A 21,541-nucleotide genomic window follows, 5' to 3' on the forward strand; every position below is an offset into this window, starting at 1 on the left:
CGGCTCTGTCTGAACTAGCATTGGCTTCAGTAGCACTTGCTCCGTTGGCACCATTATGTTCTAAACTGTCTCAAGGACTGGCACATCTGGATAAATTCTCTGTACTGATGGTGAATGCATTTGTTCTTGGACCACAGTAGTAGTCCCTGCATTCGGTGTACTCTGTGCTACCCCTGGTATCTGTCCACTCTCTGTCTGCACTGCCCCCTCTGTTCCTGAGGCTGGTGCTGGAGCAGTTGTACTAGTAACTGGATCCCCTGAATAGGTCACAAAGGGTGGGGATCGATCACTCAATAAGTGTGTAATGAGGTCCTCAACATCAGAATCTTCATCGTCTACATAGGACTTTCTCTTTTTCTTTTTTCCTGCACTCTCAGTCTCTTTAGCACTGTCTTCCTTCTCTGTCTCATCTTCCTCTGTAAATGCAGGAAACAATTTGACACCCTGTAGCGTCTCTGCTCTCCATCTTTTCTGTTCCCAATCTCACCTAGCTTCAGCTAAGGATTTTTCTACTCGTTTCATTCTCTTCTTAAATTTCATCTTTTTGCTGTCTGGCCACTAGCTCCCAAGCCTCAAACTGTGCTGGTCTCGGTAACGGCTTCATCTCATATAAGGCAATTCGCAATTCATCCAAAATTCTCAAATTAAATGTTCCATGCTCTGGAAACGCTAAGGACCCTCGCTTCTTTGTTAGCTTACACCACTGCTTTAACCAAAGACACGTGGTACACCTAGCTCCTCCATCACAAGGTAAGCCGGAGAATTTTCTGGTGCGGTTGGCTCCCCCACTGATGCCTTAATGTGAGTATCACCCTTCATTGCTCTTCTGAACTAATTGAAAAATTTCATTTTGTCGGTTTTATTCACTTCGATTCAATAATGAAATGACTTTTACTCCCAAGATTCCCTTCACATGTTCGCTCAACTAATTGCCTCTTCCGGACGACTGCCAATCCGCTGGCGACTCTTCTCACTAACCAACCTATCCCAGCGTGGCACACTCTGACGTCACACTCACACACAGCGTCTGACAAAGTCTTGCGGCTTGTCCTCCTAAACTTCACTTACACAACTAATGCAATTTATTGCGAGCACCATAACCAAAAATAACTAAAACAAACCTGCTGTTTTACTACAGGAAGGGACACAATCGCTTCAGAGACCTTACAGATTTTCACTAATGGCCCTTTCGCTCATGTAGCTATTCCTCTTTCTCAGTCTCCAACTTCCGCAAGCAAAATTCGACCTGCGAATTTTACTCTTAACTGATCAATGGGTCTGTCCTGGTGCACATAGGACTTGTCAAATCTCAGTCGAAAAATGTATTTTGATCATCCATCTCACACACCGACTTGTTGACCACGCCCGATCAACCTACTAAACCAGGCAGAATACAACATATAACCAAGTGTCTCCTACACTTGTTAATATACTCCAGAGTCTTAAACCATGCAGGGTCCGTACATCACCAACAACCACGTGGATAATTTTTTAGCACAAAGTGCCACACACATGTGAAGTTCGGCGACTTCCCTACTCTCATACTGCGGAGTACGCAGACTCCCTACTTTACCTCACATACATCACAAATCACCTGCAGTTTGCTCTAAGCCTGTGCAAGCACAACCTAACACTTTCACACTATCTCAAAACACGCCGAGAACATACCCAACTTGACTAGCGGGATCCAGGATCTGGGAAAGTCATTTCTGGGTTTAAGGGGACATCATCTTTGCTACCATTGCCATTTCAGAAAAACAAAATTCAAAACTCATAAAAATACACACAACTAACCCTAACTTAAACTACTACCATAACCAATAATCACCACATAACTAGTTCAACCATCAAGCTGCTACCAAAAACTGCAAGCACGCCTGGTCCTTAGTAAGTAAACATACAAGGGGACGCTTATAGGCCGATAAACCTTTTGAATCGCATGGAGTATCCTAGTCATGCAGTGACTACTGAACCAATAATCAAATCAATAATCAAGGAACATTTTATAGAAAAACACCTTAAAACCATCTATTCATGAATAACCACAACTCGGTAAGGGTTAACAATTTTTATTTCCCTATTGATCACAACTCTAAGTTATTCAATCCACTCAATTTATTAATTTATTAATAGAACATCATCACTTTGCCGCGTAGGCTCTCATTATTCTAATGAGACTACTGGATTTTGAGCAGCAAGATAGTCCACGATGTCGGAGACTGAGTCTAACCCACTGTGGGTGACACCTGTCGCTCTAAATCCGGGTTTTGCTCCGGCTAACTAGCAGTACCTCATCTCTACCAGGGGATAGTGATGACTGGGCAGCCGAGTGCATGACATATTAGGCTTCTCAGGGAAGTCGTGGTCACTCATGTCACATCCGGTTCTCTCATTTACAATTCAGTCTCATATATAAATGACAAACAGAAGCAGTATATGTTTTAATGATTGGTTTATTAAAACAACTGCATCTTAGACAGCAAAGCATGAGCTGCAATAACCAGGATGACACAACATGACAGTATTAAAATGTGATGAGGAGAGTGAAGCATAAGAATAACGCTATCATATTGTCACTATGATCGAATAATTATTTCCCATCTAAGTCATAATCTGAGCACAGCATGTAAAGCTCTAATTCTGCATTTCAGGTTCTCCCGGGGAGACATCAACCCTCATACCTGCGCAAAGGCCAGTAGTCTGCATTAGCATCTGTAGCAAAGCATTCAGCGATCAGCATACAGTCGTGGTTCCCTGGCTGGAATCTCATTCTTAACTTATATGTGACTAGGAAGTGTTTTAATAATAACACAGCTAATGTTCTGAGAAAATGTCCCTATGTGAGGATGTGCATTTTCTACGAATGTTGGAGACTAAACTTCTACCACGTTCACCGGCAATGTACCGAACTGTAGCCTTGAATGAAACACAAAGTGATCAAGAATGTCTTGTTTGAGACCACAGTGCTAGGCTAAGCAAAACAGTTAGATAGATGAAAAATAAAACAAGACCGTAAAAATGGTTATTGTAAAATAATAATGCGAAGCCAAATAGAATATCTACATTAAAGAGCACAGCGGCCTAGTGTTTTAAAATAACGTGCATGGAGCTATAACTAAAATGGCTACACAACAACTTGAAGAAAACATATGCAACAATGCAATTTCATAAATTAAGAATACCAGCATCAATAGAAAAGTTCAGCAAATAAGTTTGTCAGTCATTTGTCACTGTCAACATCACCCTGAAAGATTAGCATCAGCATGTGGGCCTTTATGCGAATTTTTTTTAGAGAAAACCTTAATTTAGAAAAATCTATTCTAAGAGAATTCTATAATCAGCGCAGTTGGTACCTAGAAGGAAAGGCATAAAAATTGTCAGTCACATTTTCATAGCTACCTATCCAGGATGTATCAGCAACAAGATAGTCTTCGTCTTCGTCTTCAGGACATCAATTAGTCAGCTATGAATCAGGCTCACAGCCCAATGTCAGCACCTCGGACAGCGTCTCCTGACGGCATCAATTTGCTCCTCGCATTTCTCCGCATCATCTGAAATTTTAGCCCCTTGTCATGACTTTTTATTAGGGTCTCCCAGTCCATCCCCCTAATTGCTAATTGGTCAGTCAGTCAACAGATATAATTTTAACCTATAGTTTTTGTTTACCGAAACTACTAATTTCAATATCAGTCTGTTCACAAGATGTGGATTGATTCACCATACGATGTTCTCATCATCCGGCTCATCAGGTATCGAAATTGTTGCATGTTCTTCTTCAGTCAGTGCCTCTATTGTTCAAGTCCTGGGAAAGTACATTTAGCCTGCTCTACACATAATTGTATCAAATTGTCTTCAACATTTCCTGTCCGCCGGTACATTGCAGAAAATTCTAGCTAAGTAACTTTAACATCAAGCGGGTCATGGTCAGTGCATGCTTCCAGTCCTTTGCAAAGCGTTTAGTATTTCAGCTCTTCGAGTGTGCGAGGCCCGGGAAAACTAGTCCTTTAGTCCAGCTAACATACCACTACAAATTGATGCAAAAGATAGATTATACATCTCCTTATGACATATTATTACATTTTTCTCGTATATTTTCATTATTTCATACAGTTTCAGTCATATTAGTATACATGGTGATCACTCCCCATTATTTTCTTTATGATTAATTTCTCTACGCATTTTCTCATTAGTAAACACATATACATCATAAATAATTTTCTTAATTAGCATATCTGCTTCAACAGCACTTAATGCTTTTTGGTGATAGCTTTGACCTAAAACTTTAAAAACTCATAATTCTGGTTTCCCATAATGAATCTTTGTTGTCATTTTATTTATTAAAATGTGCTATATTTTTTAAATTGCTTTGGGATTTTTCTTATGTTGTATTTTAACTCCAGTACTGCATAACTACATTACAACTTGCCTATAAGTTAGGCCTGCCGTAGCTACCAGGGGGTAGAGCTTACTTTAATTTAGTGACTTTAGTGGTTCACCCTGACAAGGATTGTGGTTATTATTTGAGTTGGGTACATACACCCCTCACCTAATACCCACACCTTTTTACATTGGTGTTCAGCAGTAGGATCCAGGATTTGTGTTTTTCAAGGACTAGTCAGTGATTTAATTTAAAATAAAAATCCCTTTTGTAATGTGGCATCAAGTTTTGAGTGAGAAAGCTTGCCTTCCAGAAATCGGACACTTCCGTTGTTTTAATAGCTTTAGCGTCCTGAGCTCCTTTACAGAGTGGGTGCTCTGGACATGAATTTTATCAGAACTGAAATCTGCCCACCAGTAATTCTTGAGAAATTGTTGTAATAAGAATGAGAGAGGACTTATTAGTAGGCCTGGGCAGAGTTCACGGAGTTCCACTCTGCAGAATTCCACAGAGTTGATTAAAAACTCTGTGGAATTCCATGGAGGCAGAGTTCCGCGACCTGGGGAGTCCTGAATGCGCCTGATCTCTGAAGCGCTAAGCTGGGTCGGGCCTGGTTGGCAATCTGAATCTAATAACTAATAACATAAAGATTTTTTGCATTTAATAAATGTTGAAACACAATAGAGACCAGAAGGAACAACAATGGACAGCTGATAGTTTCTGTCAGATACACAGATTGGCAAGTTATATGCAGTGATATGTGAGAAAGTCAACCAAGTGCAGAGGACGAAGTGCTCAGACATGAAAAATGTTTTAAAAACACATCTCCATTTAGAAACTGCACAATTCCTCTAATGTCACGCAATATTCATTGAAATAAATCTGGTAATGCTGTATGATAAATCACAGTCCCTGCTGCTATTAATTCAAACAAAACTGGGGTTTTAATTAACAATTCAGTCTTCAGTAGCTTTTGACTCCAGACCTTAATACACCCTTGCATTCAGGAATCTCAAAAGCTATAGCTGTCAGTGCCAGGATACTCCTTTCATCCAGTAGCGTCTCTCACTCCAACCAACTAAAATGAACATGAATGTACTTTTAGTTCAAATATATTTAAATGACTAACTTGTTGATTATAAAATGATTATAAAGAATAACATTAAAATTCTACAATATTGACATTCTTGCAAGCCACTATTAATGTGGCTTGCATTAACATTAGCTCTTGTTGTGCACTTTTACTAATATATCTCAGTGCACTAGGATTAGCAATTCATTTTACATGTTACAAAATTAAAATAACCACCCCTTCTTCTTCACATTTTAGGAAGCATAATGAGGCAGCCAGGTTATGCTCCTTCACTACCATGCTACTTTAATACCAAGTAGACATTCATCATTACTAATTAGAGGGCAAACATTAAATACCAGCTCACAATATCAGTGGAAACTAACAGGAACTGAGTTTTGCTACTTTTATTTTTAATATTATGTAGTTCTGTCACCTTTTACAACAGTTACTGGTATATGTTATATTTGTGGTCAAAGCATTTCCCCCCTCATTGTTTTCAAACTACACCCAATACTGTCTTTGCAGCTTACTATTTGATTTTTTGATTTAGGTCTGCATGGAGGGCTCAAAGCCACAATCCATTTCAATCAAAGAAAACTAAATGGTGTCACATTGACCAACATCAGAAACTGCAGTGCCCTGAGCATGATCATTGATATGAATGTTGGATGTTGATTGGTTAAGTTGCTAAACCTAGAATTTAGCTTTGTTTTTATTTTTTTGAAAGAACAAGGCGTCAATGGCATCTTGCCATGTGTCTTTCAAGCCTTGATAACTCATTTCTAAAAGTAATAATTTGTTGCTGCGGACCAGTTGCAGTATTCTAATGAACGATGATATAATTAATACGGACGGGATGACCACTTTATGGCTTCTGATAAACGCATGGTGTAATTAATACTGAAAGGCAAATTAGTTGATGTTTCTGATAAACGGTGTAATAAATACAGAACTGTTGGCTTGTTAATGACTTCTAATAAATGCTGAAGCAATGAAAATGGAAAGGCTGACGAGCCAATGATTTCCGAGAATAGCTGATGAAATGGACAGAGACGTTTGATTTGTTACAAAATGTATTATTTATAAATTGGTTCAATCCTGATGTCTCATAATGAATAGCTGAATTTACAAAACAAGTACCATTTGGAATGACTATGGCCCTCAATGAGTTATAAACTCACAGTCCAACAAGAGGGAATTTAAACAGATCAAAAATGTATTATGAAAAACTATCGTTGTAATTTTTAATGTTAATCTATTCTGCCTGTAACATTATGAATACAATACATGTGCTGTACATTGGAACACCCAGTTTGGCCTATTTAACTTCCATATATGTGCAATGTAGATTGTGTCTGAATTTCACCTATTTCAAGGCTGTTGCATATCATATGTGGGCTGCAATGTGTATTTACAACACCCATATATTTGACAGAAATATATTTCTGTCAGGAGCACCACTGTGCTCTGGCTGGGCTGCAGTTTAAATACACTGTGGTGACACACTGCATGTATAGGTGCCTTTGCCATGTAGAAAAGCCTATCTTTATACATTCATAAGTCACCCTTAACCCCTTCGCTGTCAGGCCTTTTCCCCCTCCTGTGCCGAGCCTTTTTTTGGCTATTTGGGGCAGTTCGCGCTTAGGCCCTCATAACATTTTGTTCACATAAGCTACCTACGCCAAACTTGTGTCCTTTTTTCCCCAACATCCTAGGAATTCTAGAGGTACCCAGACTTTGTGGGTTCCCTTGAAGGAGTCCAAGAAATTAGCCAAAATACAGTGAAAATTTTGTTTTTTTCAAAAAAATGGGAAAAAGTGGCTGCAGAAGAAGGCTTGTGGTTTTTCCCTGAAAATGGCATCAACAAAGGGTTTGTGGTGCTAAAATCACCAGCTTCCCAGTTTTCAGGAACAGGCAGACTTGAATCAGAAAACCCAATTTTTCAACACAAATTTGGCATTTTACTGGGACATACCCCATTTTTACAATATTTTGTGCTTTCAGCCTCCTTCCAGTCAGTGACAAAAATGGGTGTGAAAACAATGCTGGATCCCAGAAACCTAAACATTTCTGAAAAGTAGACAAAATTCTGAATTCAGCAAGGGGTCATTTGTGTAGATCCTACAAGGGTTTTCTACAGAAAATAACAACTGAAAAAGAAAAATATTGAAATTGAGGTGAAAAAAACATAAATTCTTCTCTACGTTTTACTCTGTAACTTTTTCCTTTGTCAGATTTTCGAAAGCAATATACCGTTACGTCTGCTGGACTCCTCTGGTTGCGGGGATATATAGGGCTTGTAGGTTCATCAAGAACCCTAGCTACCCAGAGACAATAATGCGTTTTCATTCTATACCGGGTATACAGCAATTCATTTGCTGAAATATAAAGAGTGAAAAATAGCTATCAAGAAAACCTTTGTATTTCCAAAAAGGGCACAAGATAAGGTGTTGAGGAGCAGTGGTTATTTGCACATCTCTGAATTCCGGGGTGACCATACTAGCATGTGAATTACAGGGCATTTCTCAAATAGATGTCTTTTTTACACACTCTCTTATATTTGGAAGGAAAAAATGTAGAGAAAGACAAGGGGCAATAACACTTGTTTTGCTAATCTATGTTCCCCCAAGTCTCCCGATAAAAATGATAACTCACTTGTGTGGGTAGGCCTAGCGCCAGCGACAGGAAACGCCCCAAAACGCAACGTGGAGACATCATATTTTTTTAAAGAAAACAGAGGAGTTTTTTACAAAGTGCCTACCTGTAGATTTTGGCCTCTAGCTCAGCCGGCACCTAGGGAAACCTACCAAACCTGTGCATTGCTGAAAACTAGAGACCTAGGGGAATCCAAGATGGGTTGACTTGTGGGGCTCTGACCAGGTTCTGTTACCCAGAATCCTTTGCAAACCTCAAAATCTAGTTAAAAAAACACATTTTCCTCACAGTTTGGTGACAGAAAGTTCTGGAATCTGAGAGGAGACACAAATTTCCTTCCACCCAGCGTTCCCCCAAGTCTCCTGATAAAAAATTGACCTCAACTTGTGTGGGTAGGCCTAGCGCCCGCGACAGGAAAAATGCCCCAAACGCAACGTGGACACATCACATTTTTTTAAAACAAACAGAGGTGTTTTTTTGCAAAGTGCCTACCTGTAGATTTTGGCCTCTAGCTCAGCCGGCACCTAGGGAAACCTACCAAACCTGTGCATTTTTGAAAACTTGAGACCTAGGGGAATCCAGGATAGGGTGACTTGTAGGGCTCTGACCAGGTTCTGTTACCCAGAATCCTTTGCAAACCTCAAAATTTGGCAAAAAAAACACGTTTTCCTCACATTTTGGTGACAGAAAGTTCTGGAATCCGAGAGGAGCCACAAATTTCCTTCCACCCAGCGTTCCCCCAAGTCTCCTGATAAAAATGATACCTCACTTGTGTGGGTAGGCCTAGCGTCTGCGACAGGAAATGCCCCAAAACGCAACGTGGACACGTCACATTTTTTTAAAGAAAACAGAGGTGTTTTTTGCAAAGTGCCTACCAGAAGATTTTGGCCTCAGCCGGCACCTAGGGAAACCTACCAAACCTGTGCATTTTTTAAAACTAGAGACCTAGGGGAATCCAAGATGGGGTGACTTGTGGGGCTCTGACCAGGTTCTGTTACCCAGAATCCTTTGCAAACCTCAGAATTTGGGTAAAAAAACAAGTTTTCCTCATATTTTGGTGACAGAAAGTTCTGGAATCAGAGAGGAGCCACACATTTCCTTCCACCCAGCGTTCCCCCAAGTCTCCTGATAAAAATGATACCTCACTTGTGTGGGTAGGCCTAGCGCCCGCGACAGGAAATGCCCCAAAACGCAACGTGGACACATCACATTTTTTTAAAGAAAACAGAGGTGATTTTTGTAAAGTGCCTACCTGTAGATTTTGTCCTCTAGCTCAGCCGGCACCTAGGGAAACCAACCAAACCTGTGCATTTTTGAAAACTAGAGACCTAGGGGAATCCAAGATGGGGTGACTTGTGGGGCTCTGACCAGGTTCTGTTACCCAGAATCGTTTGCAAACCTCAAAATTTGGCTAAAAAAACACGTTTTCCTCACATTTCGGTGACAGAAAGTTCTGGAATCTGAGAGGAGCCACAAATTTCCTTCCACCCAGCGTTCCCCCAAGTCTCCCGATAAAAATGATACTTCACTTGTGTGGGTAGGCCTAGCGCCCGCAACAGGAAATGGCCTAAAACACAACGTGGACACATCAAATTTTTTCATAGAAAACAGTGCCTAACTGTGGATTTTGGCCTCTAGCTCAGCAGGCCCCAGGGGGGGCAGAAATGGCAATCCAAGCAATCCGGCTTTTGAAACGCTGGGAGAGACTTCAAAGGGAAGGAAATACATTTCCTTCCCTTTGAAGCCTCTCCGGGCCTCCCTCACGTGATTGAAAGAGAAATGCTGAGCATTTCTCTTTCGATCTCGCTGGAAGCTGAGCTTCCAGCGCGATGGGGGAGGCCCTGTGACAGCAATCAGCGCGTGCTCGCGGGCTGACGTCACAGGGGGGCTGGGGGGGTCGGCGGTGGAAGGGGAAGGGCTTCCCCTTCCATCCCTGACTTGGGGGGTGGAGGGGGGGGAACCCCACAGAGCGAGCGCTAGCGCTCCCTCTGGGCTCTGTGACCAGGACGTAATGGTTACGTCCTGGTCACAGCAGCACTGTGCCTCAGGATGTAACCATTACGTCCTGGGCACAGAACCGGTTAAAGTTTGTCTTGTAAGCCCACATGGTAGGGTGCAAATACATGAAAATAGGGCACATTACACATTGGAGCTAGTGTTTATTGATGCAGTAACCAGCCTCAGGTCCGTCGATTACAAATAAACGGTCAAATATTCTAATTATTGGAAACAATTTCAATTGAATCAGAACTACATTCCTTACACCAAAGGAATGCCTTCTCTCTTGTTCCTGAGAAGATGAGTGTGGAAAAATTAGCACTAACAAAAACACTTGCTTGGAATGTAAAACCCAAATATTGACCAAAACCATGAAAACAAGTATAAGAGCCCCTCAATTGGTGGCTAGATGTTCTCAGTGGATTAAAAGCGCACTGCTGACATCTGCACTGACATGCAGGTTTCACTTTTGAAACCCTGGGAAAGCCAACAAAGTTTTCCATCTTGTGGAGGTGAGTTAATTAAGAACCTTTACTAGTAATATAGAAGTACTTTTTATATATATCGCCAAGAAAAGGCAAAACTTGGTCATGAAGTGTTATTTTTTTACAAGTTACTATTCATATTTTAAGGGAATCAACAATACCAATGATAAATCTAAAGGCAGAAGAAATTATATTCCACATACCAAGGGCTGAAGCTTATTCACTCCTTCAAACCGTTGTTAACAGCTATGGCATCAACCCATTCAACTTTTAAATTAGCAACAATAAATATTTCCTGAAATCCAGAGGATCCTTTTAGAAGCAGATCGTAGTTGTCTTTCAGGATATTAGATGAATACTGCTTCAGGAACACCATGACTGAAACAACACCTAAGTGTGTGAATCAGTCTGGTCTGCTGAATTGCCACCCACCCTCGTCAGAAGGCTTAACCTTTACAGGTGTCTTCTTTCTATTTGCAGCCTGAGAATTGGAGCCAGAACAATACCTGCAGCAGAATTGACACTGAAGAGGAGATAATACTAGATCCCTCCACTTCATAACAACTGATTTTCATTATTGCCTTGAGAGTGAGCAGAAAAGAAGGTGAGGCAAGAGGAGGTACATGCAGGCAGAGTGCATTCACCACAATGAATCCAAGCCCATTATTCTCAAGTAAAACTGTTTTAACAGGCCAGTTCACCTGGAAGCAAACTTATCTATTAATGGTATCTCAAACCTCTTCCGAAGTGCCTTGAAAATCCAGTTCAACAGGTAGTAATCCTGTTTGAGGTGATCTGCCTCTTGATCATGCAGTCCTTGAATGTGAACAAATATAATGTGCTCTCCTATTGCTAACTTCACCAAAGCCCTAGTGCAAGTTCTTATCAGGCAGTTAAGATACTATGGGTCTCATTTACAAGCCCCTAGCACCACCAGAGCATCACTTTCAGCAGCGCTCCAGTGGTGCTGTGCTCTTTTCCATATTTACAAGCGGCACTAAGCCACTCTGCATGGCCTAATGCCACCTTGTAAATATGGCCCCCCAAAGCAGTTATCTGTGACAGAGGGGCGTGCAATGAGGGTTGCTGTGGCATTTCCACGCACCACCCATAGCTTTTGACACTGCCCTAGATTTACGAGAAATCGTAAAGCTGAGGTACCACAAAAACTAATGCCACCCCAAGGGTGGCATTAGAGTGGAGCAACGATGAGAAATACTTTTATTTCTCCTCAGTTTTGCTTTTCCAATGTGTGCTGCATTGTGCAGCACACATAGAAAGAGCAAAACGCCATTAATGATTGTTTATGTGCAGGAAGGTGTCCCTTCCTGTACATAAACAATCATTAAATAATGACAATTTTCTACTTCCTTGTATGCTGCATTCTGTAGCACACATAGAAGTAACAAATCACCATTATTGATTGTTTATGTGCAGGAAGGGCTACCTTCCTGCACATAAACAATAATTCCCTGCACCACAGGCACCCTTGCACTAGGGTGCAAGGGTGCTTTCGTTGGCGCCAAGCAGAAAATTTAAGCACCAGCACTAGGGAAGAAATGGGGGTACACCGTATTACAGTAAATATGGCACATCCTTGCGTTTCTGAAATGACGCAAAGTGGCACTGCAAAATGTGCTGCTGTGCCACTTCTTTGTAAATGAGGTCCTATATTGTCTGTTCATATCAATATTGCAGATGCCGTGTCACAGCAAACTGCTTAAGCCTACTCCCAATTGTAAACATTTTAGTTGTCTTCCATCAGCCCTTCATTTAGCAGTTATCTGTGGTTGGAATGCAGCCCAGGGTTATTTTATCTTTTCTTAGAATATATGTAAAGTGGCAGATGTAGAAGGATCTCCGTTCCAAATTTCTTGATACTAATTACTACTGATGAGCCTGTTGAATCCTCGGCATCAAAACATATTCCTTGGATTGCATATCACAGTTTATTTGAAAAAACATTACCAAGTGCATTGAGTAACATCTTCTTCGTTATAACAAAAACATTGTTGGCAGCATGTTCCTTAGTATCACCAGCCAATTTTTGGCTGTGGATCCTAGTGGTTGAAGCAACATCTGCAGCTAGATTCTTAGCTTTACAATACATCATCCCACTGGCTGTCTAAAAGGACACCCAAGAAATTCCAATGACTGAGAAATATAGCTTTTTGATGTTTGGAAATAGATCATTCTTCTGCATCTTATGCATTTTGTTTGGTGCATCTTGTGCACCAAACACAAACATATAGTCGCTCAACAGTCCAAGTGAGGAGGCATGAATCCATGAGACATCCAGGAGTAGGTGGAACCCTGTGCCTTTAGATGCAGCAAACCAAACAAATTAATTAGTAATTAATATTAGTGTTGACTTGAGGGCTAATACAGTGCTATGATCACACTGGTCTTGAAAGCAAATGAGTCAAATGGACAGGCACGTGGTGATGTATCGTTCCACTTTCGGAAAGTTCTTATTTGCAGTCACCTTCCACCTTTTTCCCTTTGACTTAACATGTATGTTTCAAGGAGGGATTCAATTATTAATTGAATGGTATATATTCTTATATAACATTTTAAAGGCATTTGTGAAGAATTTGAATGTGAATTGTATATAGAAATCTGGATTGATTTAGAAAACATATCTTGGTAAGCTTATAGAAATACAAACACTTTATTTTAATGTATAGAACATTGACAAAAGCACAAGGACATGTTAATATGATGCCTGTAGAATTAAAATAACAAATATTTTTAGCAGAAAGTAAATACAACCATGTATGACATATAGGGGGTTATTCCAACTTTGGAGGAGGTGGTAATCCGTCCCAAATGTGACGGATTTACCACCAGCCGTATTACGAGTTCCATAGGATATAATGGACTCGTAATACGGCTGGTGGTATATCCGTCACTTTACTGTCACTTTTGGGACGGATTACCACTTCCTCCAAAGTTGGAATAACCCCCATAGTTATTTAGATAATGTCCGTGCATCAACTAAATGAGAAATGTGTCTTAGTGTGATGACGAGAAAGCACGAGCAATAAAGTATATAAATGATAATCTACGTATAATTGTAGTTAATTAGCTGTATTTGATATAGTTATTAAAGGCAACATGAAATCCAATAAATTACATGGAACATATATTTTAATACCTTATGGTTATTTTAATGATGCAAAGATTCTTATGTGGATGTAAAAAACTATTTCAGGCCTTTTAAATTTGGAGAATGCCTCTTGAAACATATTTGGCTGGATCTATAAAATTTATAGTGGAAATATTGAAATACTCAAAATAAAAATAGTGACAGACATAACTATGAAACAAAGAAAACCTTGAAAACTACTTTATTGAATCTAAAAGCAATGTTTATTTAAAAGAAAAAATATTACAGAGAAGGCACGTGACCTTAAATTTATTGATGTATAGCCTTTCCCCAGGCTCTCTAATGGGAAATGAATTACAGGGTCTCCGTCTTTAGAATCCACTTGTTGAATCAATTCAGATTCACCCTCAGCCTGAATGCTCGCAGCAGTTTGTTCACTTGAATCAATGATTAGTTAGGATCTGCAATCAGTTTCCATCTAGAGCGCAGTAACAACGATGCATCTACACACTAATTCTTGTTCCAAATGAATGAAGACAGGCTGCGGGGGCCATGGTAAACACCCACAGCCTCCAACAAGAGACTTGTTGTGGGGTGCCTGAAGGTTCAGGTTCGGGTGGGGAGCCAGAGGGTCCAGGAGCACAGAGCCAGTATATTACTTTATCTTAAAGAACTCTAGAAATTCACTGAATAAACCAAAAGGTTAAAGTGATGTTATAGTTAGTTATGGCAATAATATCTTACTTTGCATTATTGCATTATTAAAAATATATATATATTGGTAATCAGTGCAGATTTACCAGATTCTGAAGTGGGCAAGACTTATCTAAAGCTAAGTAATTATTGTAATTCCTCTTAATGTGACTCAATACTGTCTTCACTGTATATGGGTAAAAAATATTTACTTCAATTGGAGCTCTAGTCTCCGTAGTACAGTAAAGTGGATTCCGCCACCTTGCATAACGTTTTTTTATCACATCCTTATCACATCCTCTCGTAATGGTTTAAATAAAAAATTTTCTTCATTGAAAAGGCATTCGACACAAAATACCCTTTTGGCCTGTATCTATATCCCAATCACACACGCACACAAGCTCATTCAGCATCTCCGACTGACTCACTGGTGACATCCTATTACACTTTAACCTGTTGTTTCATTCAACTGATAATGTCAGGAAGACCTTCCGCCTCTTGCATTTCATGATACAATGGATACACATCCTTAGTAATAGACTACGCTGAATGCCCTACATATATGCTGCCACACGAAAAAAGGTTTGCCCCACATGTGGTGGCCATGGTGCAGAATCCTCGCTCTTATTTACACGATGCGTAAGCACCAGGATCTCCAATGCCATGAAAACTCAACAATTTGAGTTTCAGCAACATAGAGTTATCCTGCACTGGTTCCCACAACTGCGATTCTCTTTCCTAGTATTGAGCAATACTTTGCTATAACATTATGCAGGATTCATTTTTAGGTCGAGCATTCGAGACCTCTTGTATATACTTTAGTGTATACTTCTATACTTCTTTGTGGGCTGTCTGCTTTATTACTGGTTTGTTTCAGTGCCGTTACAAAATCCTTGCTTGTTAGTGGTCAATCCTTGCTCTTTGTCCCACCTTTTCTACAGTTGTAGCATGGCCCCAGTACTTGTAGCCTTCCACTTGTGCCAATGTAGCATGTGCTTGGGGACTAATTTTTCTGTGGCTAATAGCATTTGACCAGAGCGTTGGATGTTTCCAGTGGCTCCAGTATGTTTTTGTTAACAGGGCTATAGATCATGTTCTCTGGTTAAATGTGCTGTGCATTTAAAAACCGAGGTCAAATGTTAGCAGCTGTTTTATGAGGGCGCCTATTTCTGCCTCATCCCTCCCCTGAGCAAAGACAATCGATTTTCTTACGCACTGCCTATGTATATAGAAAATCGCTACCGTTACAATAGTTAAAGTAAATTTCCCCAATTCAAAATGTCCGCCGCAGGTCATACTCGATGACGTCATTGACGTCATTACGAAGCCGTCTCTTTTCCTTCGCCATTGCTTGTTCCATTTGCTTTAACAGTGCGGCTACCCGCCCCCTTTAGCACTGGGTAAATTCAGACTTTTATACTAAGTGGTATCCATTCTTTTCAAGGAAAGTGCTCTTCGTACTCGGGTGTTTGTTCTAGAGCATCAGAACCTCTTGGATGTATTGTTTAGCATCCTGATTACTTCAGTATGTTTAATTTTGTTCAGGAAGCCATTACATTCGGAGAGGTATGTAAAGTGAATATGCATATATACCTAGAATACCTCGTTCACGCTGGTATTTAAGATAAATCATTTACGAATTATTGAGAAAACATTGATCTCACCCTGAATTTCTACCCTGCAATCAATGAGTGTAGTAAAAAACAAACCAGTTTGTTCCCCACAGCCATCGTTTTTGTACTGAAGCATCGATCGAATCACATTAGGTGAGAGTCACCCCACCCAGAATGAAAAAACAGAATGCATGTTTTCCCAACTTATACCCCCTGCTAACTAAAGACAGGAAGTACAAATTAAACTTGGTGTGTGTGCTGTTTTCGGATATTTTGCAACCAGGTTACTAACGATGCTGTAGCTATTACTGAGCCTCTATATGCCTCTATCAGGTGTTTATATAACAGCTAACCATTGCAACAGACGGGAGCTTGGAGGGTCGGCCTCCAGACTGTTTCACCCCTTGCCAAGTTGCTGGAAGAGAGGGCCGAGGTTCAGTCTCAAAATGCATTTCTGAGTTCCAGTCTTGGCTAGATATGCATATCGGTCTTCTATAGGTGTTATCTATCTCCTAGCCATTGTCTTGGCTGAAGGGCTCTGCGAAGGCTCAGGGTTCAATGAAGGGGAGCGAGTGGCTCCATTTGAGTGGTTTATTTGTTACCGTGAATGTTCAATTGAAAATCGAGAGGTTCACTGATGCTCTTGCACTTGCGACTGCTCCACAGCTGAATCCGTTTCACTAACATTGCATGTGCATATATTTTTGCTATTGTTTGACGAATCAGCGGGCATTTCGTGTTGGATTACTTCAAGGCTTCACCATTACTATATAATAGACGCATTAGATAACTTCATGGCTTTGTCACACCACTCTATGGCTATTTTCAGGTATGGAAATTAACCTAATACAGAATGGATTTCCCCATTGGGAGCAGTAGTTGTGACATTGAGCATGTTACCCTTTCAGTATGCTGATAGATCGCGAGGACACATTGTCATTTATATAGATATGCACATTCTAATCCGGCTTCGGCTGCCCTTAATTTATTATCACTTGCATGTAAGCCCTTTTACTAAGCCAATGCCTTGCTCTGAACAAACACAGCAGGAGGTGACCACTGAAGCAACCTTCATTCAAGTACCGGTCTTGGTCGAAAACTTTAACAGCAGGAAGGACGCCTGCCATGCAGCCATCAGCACTGTTTAATTGTCAGGGCCCTTCACAACGTTTTTATAAAATATGTACCCCCTCCTAATCCTGAAATCCCCCATCGCCTTCTTTGCTCATCTCTCCCATCAATCCCCTCATCGCCCCATCTCATGACTTTCCCTTATTTTTCTCTCCTGTGCACCCATCTCACACATCATCTCCAGTGTTCTTTCCATTTCTTAACCTCCTCTTCTTTCTGTACCTCACTCAACCTCCATTTGATTTGTGTTCTCTCTCTCTCTCTCCTTACTTCATTTTACTCTTTCCTGATCTCTCCTCTCTCTTTATCCTCACATCCCCTCTTTTTTTATCTCTCCTCCTCCTTCCTTCCCCTCCATCTCTCTCATGGACCCTACTCTGATGCCCTCTTCTGCTCTTTACTGCTGTCTTGCACTCTTTTGCAGTCGTCTCCTCTCCATTTGTCTGCATTATCCTATTCCCACCTGCATTTTTACGTCAATCCGGTGACAGCATACACGCTTTTTGAGACGTGTTGTTTACAATAGAGGGCTTGGACCTAACCCACTGCTTACTATTTGTTAGCCTCATTGTCACTATTCTATGCTGCCTCCTATTTAGCCAGTACAGGCCACACCTCACCTACGTTCCTTTCTGTGCAGCATGGACAAAGCATAGATTGAATTAGTTAGTGCTCGTCTGCTGTTCGCACTGTGATTTTCATACATTTTTTTCCTTCCCTTCTCTGTGTTGCTCCACTGGTTCTGCTTCCCCACCATCCCACACCTCCTTCTTGTTGCTTTTCCCTTCTCCCACTGTTGCTGCATCCACCCTCCTCCCCTGCACCTCCCTTATGTGGCTCCCCCAGTGCTTTTTTATGGGTGAGCGCAAAGCGCTCAGTCCCATTCTGTAATCTCTCCTTGGGCTTCCAACCACGCCCATGTCACATCAGTCACTTTCATTGGTTCGTGCACTTGCCTTTCAAAATCCGCTTGCTTTCATTTGTGAAAGGCATGCATACGTCATGCCTTTTCTGGTGTTTAGCCCACCTACACAGCACCGGTAAACTACTAAAAACATGCGAGGTTTGATGCTTTCAGCATGGTGTCCAGACTACTTTATCTGTTTATTTTCCATGCAGCGCGATCACGCTGCACTTTACATTGTGCGATCGTGCTGCGTTTTTTTTCTTTACAAGGGTAATAGCTCTAACTCGAGCAAATGTGAGACCTGTTGCATTGAAAATGCTTGTTCTAGTTCCTGCCACTCCTGAGCCCTAATCTTGCAAACTAGTGCACTGGCATATGAAAGGCAAAGGTGTTTCCTCTCTATTGAACAGGTTATTTTTATGTTTGTTGTACTTTAGGTACAGGGCTTTCCCTCTGGTATACATTAGCATTCCTGCAAGTCTCTGTTAAGTCCACCTGGCATGTCTTCAGTACCTCCATTCTCTTTCAATAGAAAGCCTCTGGGATTGAGACCTCTCCCTACATTTTTTGTACCTCTGCTCCTTTCTTTCTATAGAAAGCACTTTAGTATGTGGACATTGATAACGCGTCCCACCTTTACTAACTTAACTTACACTGGGGACTCGTTTTAGGCCAATTAACCTTTTGACCCTGATTGGAGAAAACTTAAGACGAGATATCTATTCCGCATTTCAATTACCAGATCAATAACCTCATCAATATTCACAATGACAAATCAATCAAATAGTTAATTGCATTAATAAGAATTGAAACACAACATGACCTTTCAGCCATGAATAACCACACGCGTTTAGTAAGATTTAGGATATTTATTCCCTATTGGTTACACTCTACTAGCAAATTGATTAGTCTCAATACCAGAAAACACATCAACAATGTCACAATGTGGCAGCTTGAATATGACTTAAGCAAAGCAAAGATCATGAACATTAGAACAAAGCACGACGTCAACATGAATTAACTTTAGCAGAGTATCATTAGCGCATTATTCAACAAAGCAAGATTCAGTAATTTGTCTATTTGCATCCGAATTAGTGAACTCCTTATTTCTCCTTGTGACACGTTGTTAAATCGAATTTGCCAGACAAGTCTCTAATTTCCAATTGGTCAATGTTTGGTGCATCGTAATTTCTATCCAATGATCCGTTGATCACCTCACTAGAATTTTCACCTAAAACAGTTCTCATGTAGTTTATTGGCTCCTGTGATTTACGTCTTCAACAGGTAGAATGTGAGGTAGGAAACGTTACACTCCTTGCTTCAGTCAGTAGCTCCACTGTCCTTACCAGTTTGGGCGACCTTGTACCTGTTGCGAATTACACTGTTGCATTCAGCAAGAATGTCTCCTTGAGCAAGTTGGGTCTCATGAGAAAGAATTTACTATGGTTACACACACATCTCTAGCTTCTGGAAAAGTACAGCTTTCTGTCCTTCAGCAAGACAGCACATTGCACGTTAGAAAAACACATTTAATATGAGACCAGGCAGCTAGGCCCAGACCCTTGCTAACTAAGGCCTAGTGATTAATTTAGCAAAACCTTAACATATAACTCTCAATGCTAATATAAAACCATGCATTAATACATTACTAATTCATTATTAGTCAATTTCATTAATCATCGTATACAGTAGCGGCCACTCCCCGTGGGCACATTTCAAACGCAAATACTAATATTAATCTGTCACGTTTTCTATGCCGCTTCATTACAAATCATTTTGCAAGAAGTTCACATTAATTTTGAATGTCCATTTACTCTGAAACAAAAACACATGCTTACATTCACTCATTCCCACAAACACATTGTCATAATATGACTTTGGCCGTGTTATGCAAAGCTTACCTACATGGCGCGCATCTAAAGCTAGTTTCCCTTGTTCCCAAATTCCATTGTAACTACCACTATTAATAAAGGATTGTTGCTGCAAGCCTTTTTCTAATTTCCCTTTTAAAACCCTTCTTCTATCTTCAGTGAGATCTAAAAAGCTTTTCTCTACCGGTGTAAGCAAGCATGTCAAATTATTGTGGTGTGCATAAGATGTACTAATTGTAACTCTAGGTTCAAAGAACCCTTTAATCGGCTTTATAGCATACTATTTAGCTACACTATTCAAATCTTGTATGATGGGCACATAAGAGAACACCAAGTAATGGTTGGAGTAAACTACAACTTATCCCATAAGTTAGTGGCAAACTGTGATATGAAACTCCCTCTTGAACTGAAACAGGAATTTGGGTACACACATAACAAGCTTTCGCATCCATAGTGTCAACATACTCACTCAGCAAGCGATAGAAAACATTAGTAGTGTTAGGGTTTGTGCACAGCAAAGAGCATGTCCCCTCTCACTGCACTAGTGGGTTCTGTAATAGCTCCCTTTTAAACTTACTATTGAAAGCCTTTCTTGTTATCTCACCTTCCCCCCCCCCTAGGCTTCTGTGTATGTTGTTTAATGTGCTGTTTTGTTTACACACTGGGCCTTGCTTTTACCAAGGCTTCTTTAAAACACTCCTCTCTAGGCCATGTGTTAATTTAACTCATTTGCATAATAACTGAAACTCTGCACACCTTTCAAGAACATGTGCAGCATGTGAGGACCACACCCAGCTCTTCAAACCACACCCAGCTCTGCACACCTTTCAAGAACATGTGCAGCATGTGAGGACCAAACCCAGCCCTGTCTATAAAAGGCAGCCCTCGAGCCTCGCCCAGTGCTTGTGCTCGTCTACCTCCCGCTTACCTGAGGACAGATCCCTCGGCGCTGGCACTCCTGCTCTCTACAGACTTTCATTGGCTTCAATGGGCGCAGCTGCTGGCTCTTCCTTCTTCTGGTTTCCGGTTCCTCCTTGCCTCAGCCTCTCTCCTACAAGCAACCTGCAAAAGAGAAAGAAGACAAGGTTAGACTGATCAGTATCTCTTGCCAGCAACAAGTAAGTGCAAAACTTTTATTACCTGAAAGAACTTTGACAACAATTTCTGGATTCGTGTATAGACAATTTGAAACAAGATACCTTCCACGAACATTGTGATTCAAACTCTTTGTTACAACAATACTTTGCGGAACTTTGTGAAGCAAACATTTTTTTATGGAACTTTATAGAACCGAACCATGAAAACCATTAACAGCAAGGCAAACAGTAAATCAAGGACTTGCACAAATTACATGCTGTATTTTGACGTAAAAGTACACCATTTGTTTTATAAAAGATTCTGGAAATATGGGAAAAGTGAGTCTGCTATTGGCAATTTAGGCTGTAGTTATATTAAGATGAATGTTTGATATTGATAATTCTGATAACGGTATTTGTTTAATGTTTTAGAAGCTTTAGAGTAATAGAAAGCACATCCCAGAGCAGTAACACATTCCAGACCTGGAAACTAGAGACCAGGATCCAAGAGGTACTTTTAGAAGAAAATTTCTAATAAATAAAGGGATAG

The sequence above is a fragment of the Pleurodeles waltl genome, chromosome 5 (genome assembly GCF_031143425.1).
Source record: "Pleurodeles waltl isolate 20211129_DDA chromosome 5, aPleWal1.hap1.20221129, whole genome shotgun sequence".
NCBI lineage: Eukaryota > Metazoa > Chordata > Amphibia > Caudata > Salamandridae > Pleurodeles > Pleurodeles waltl.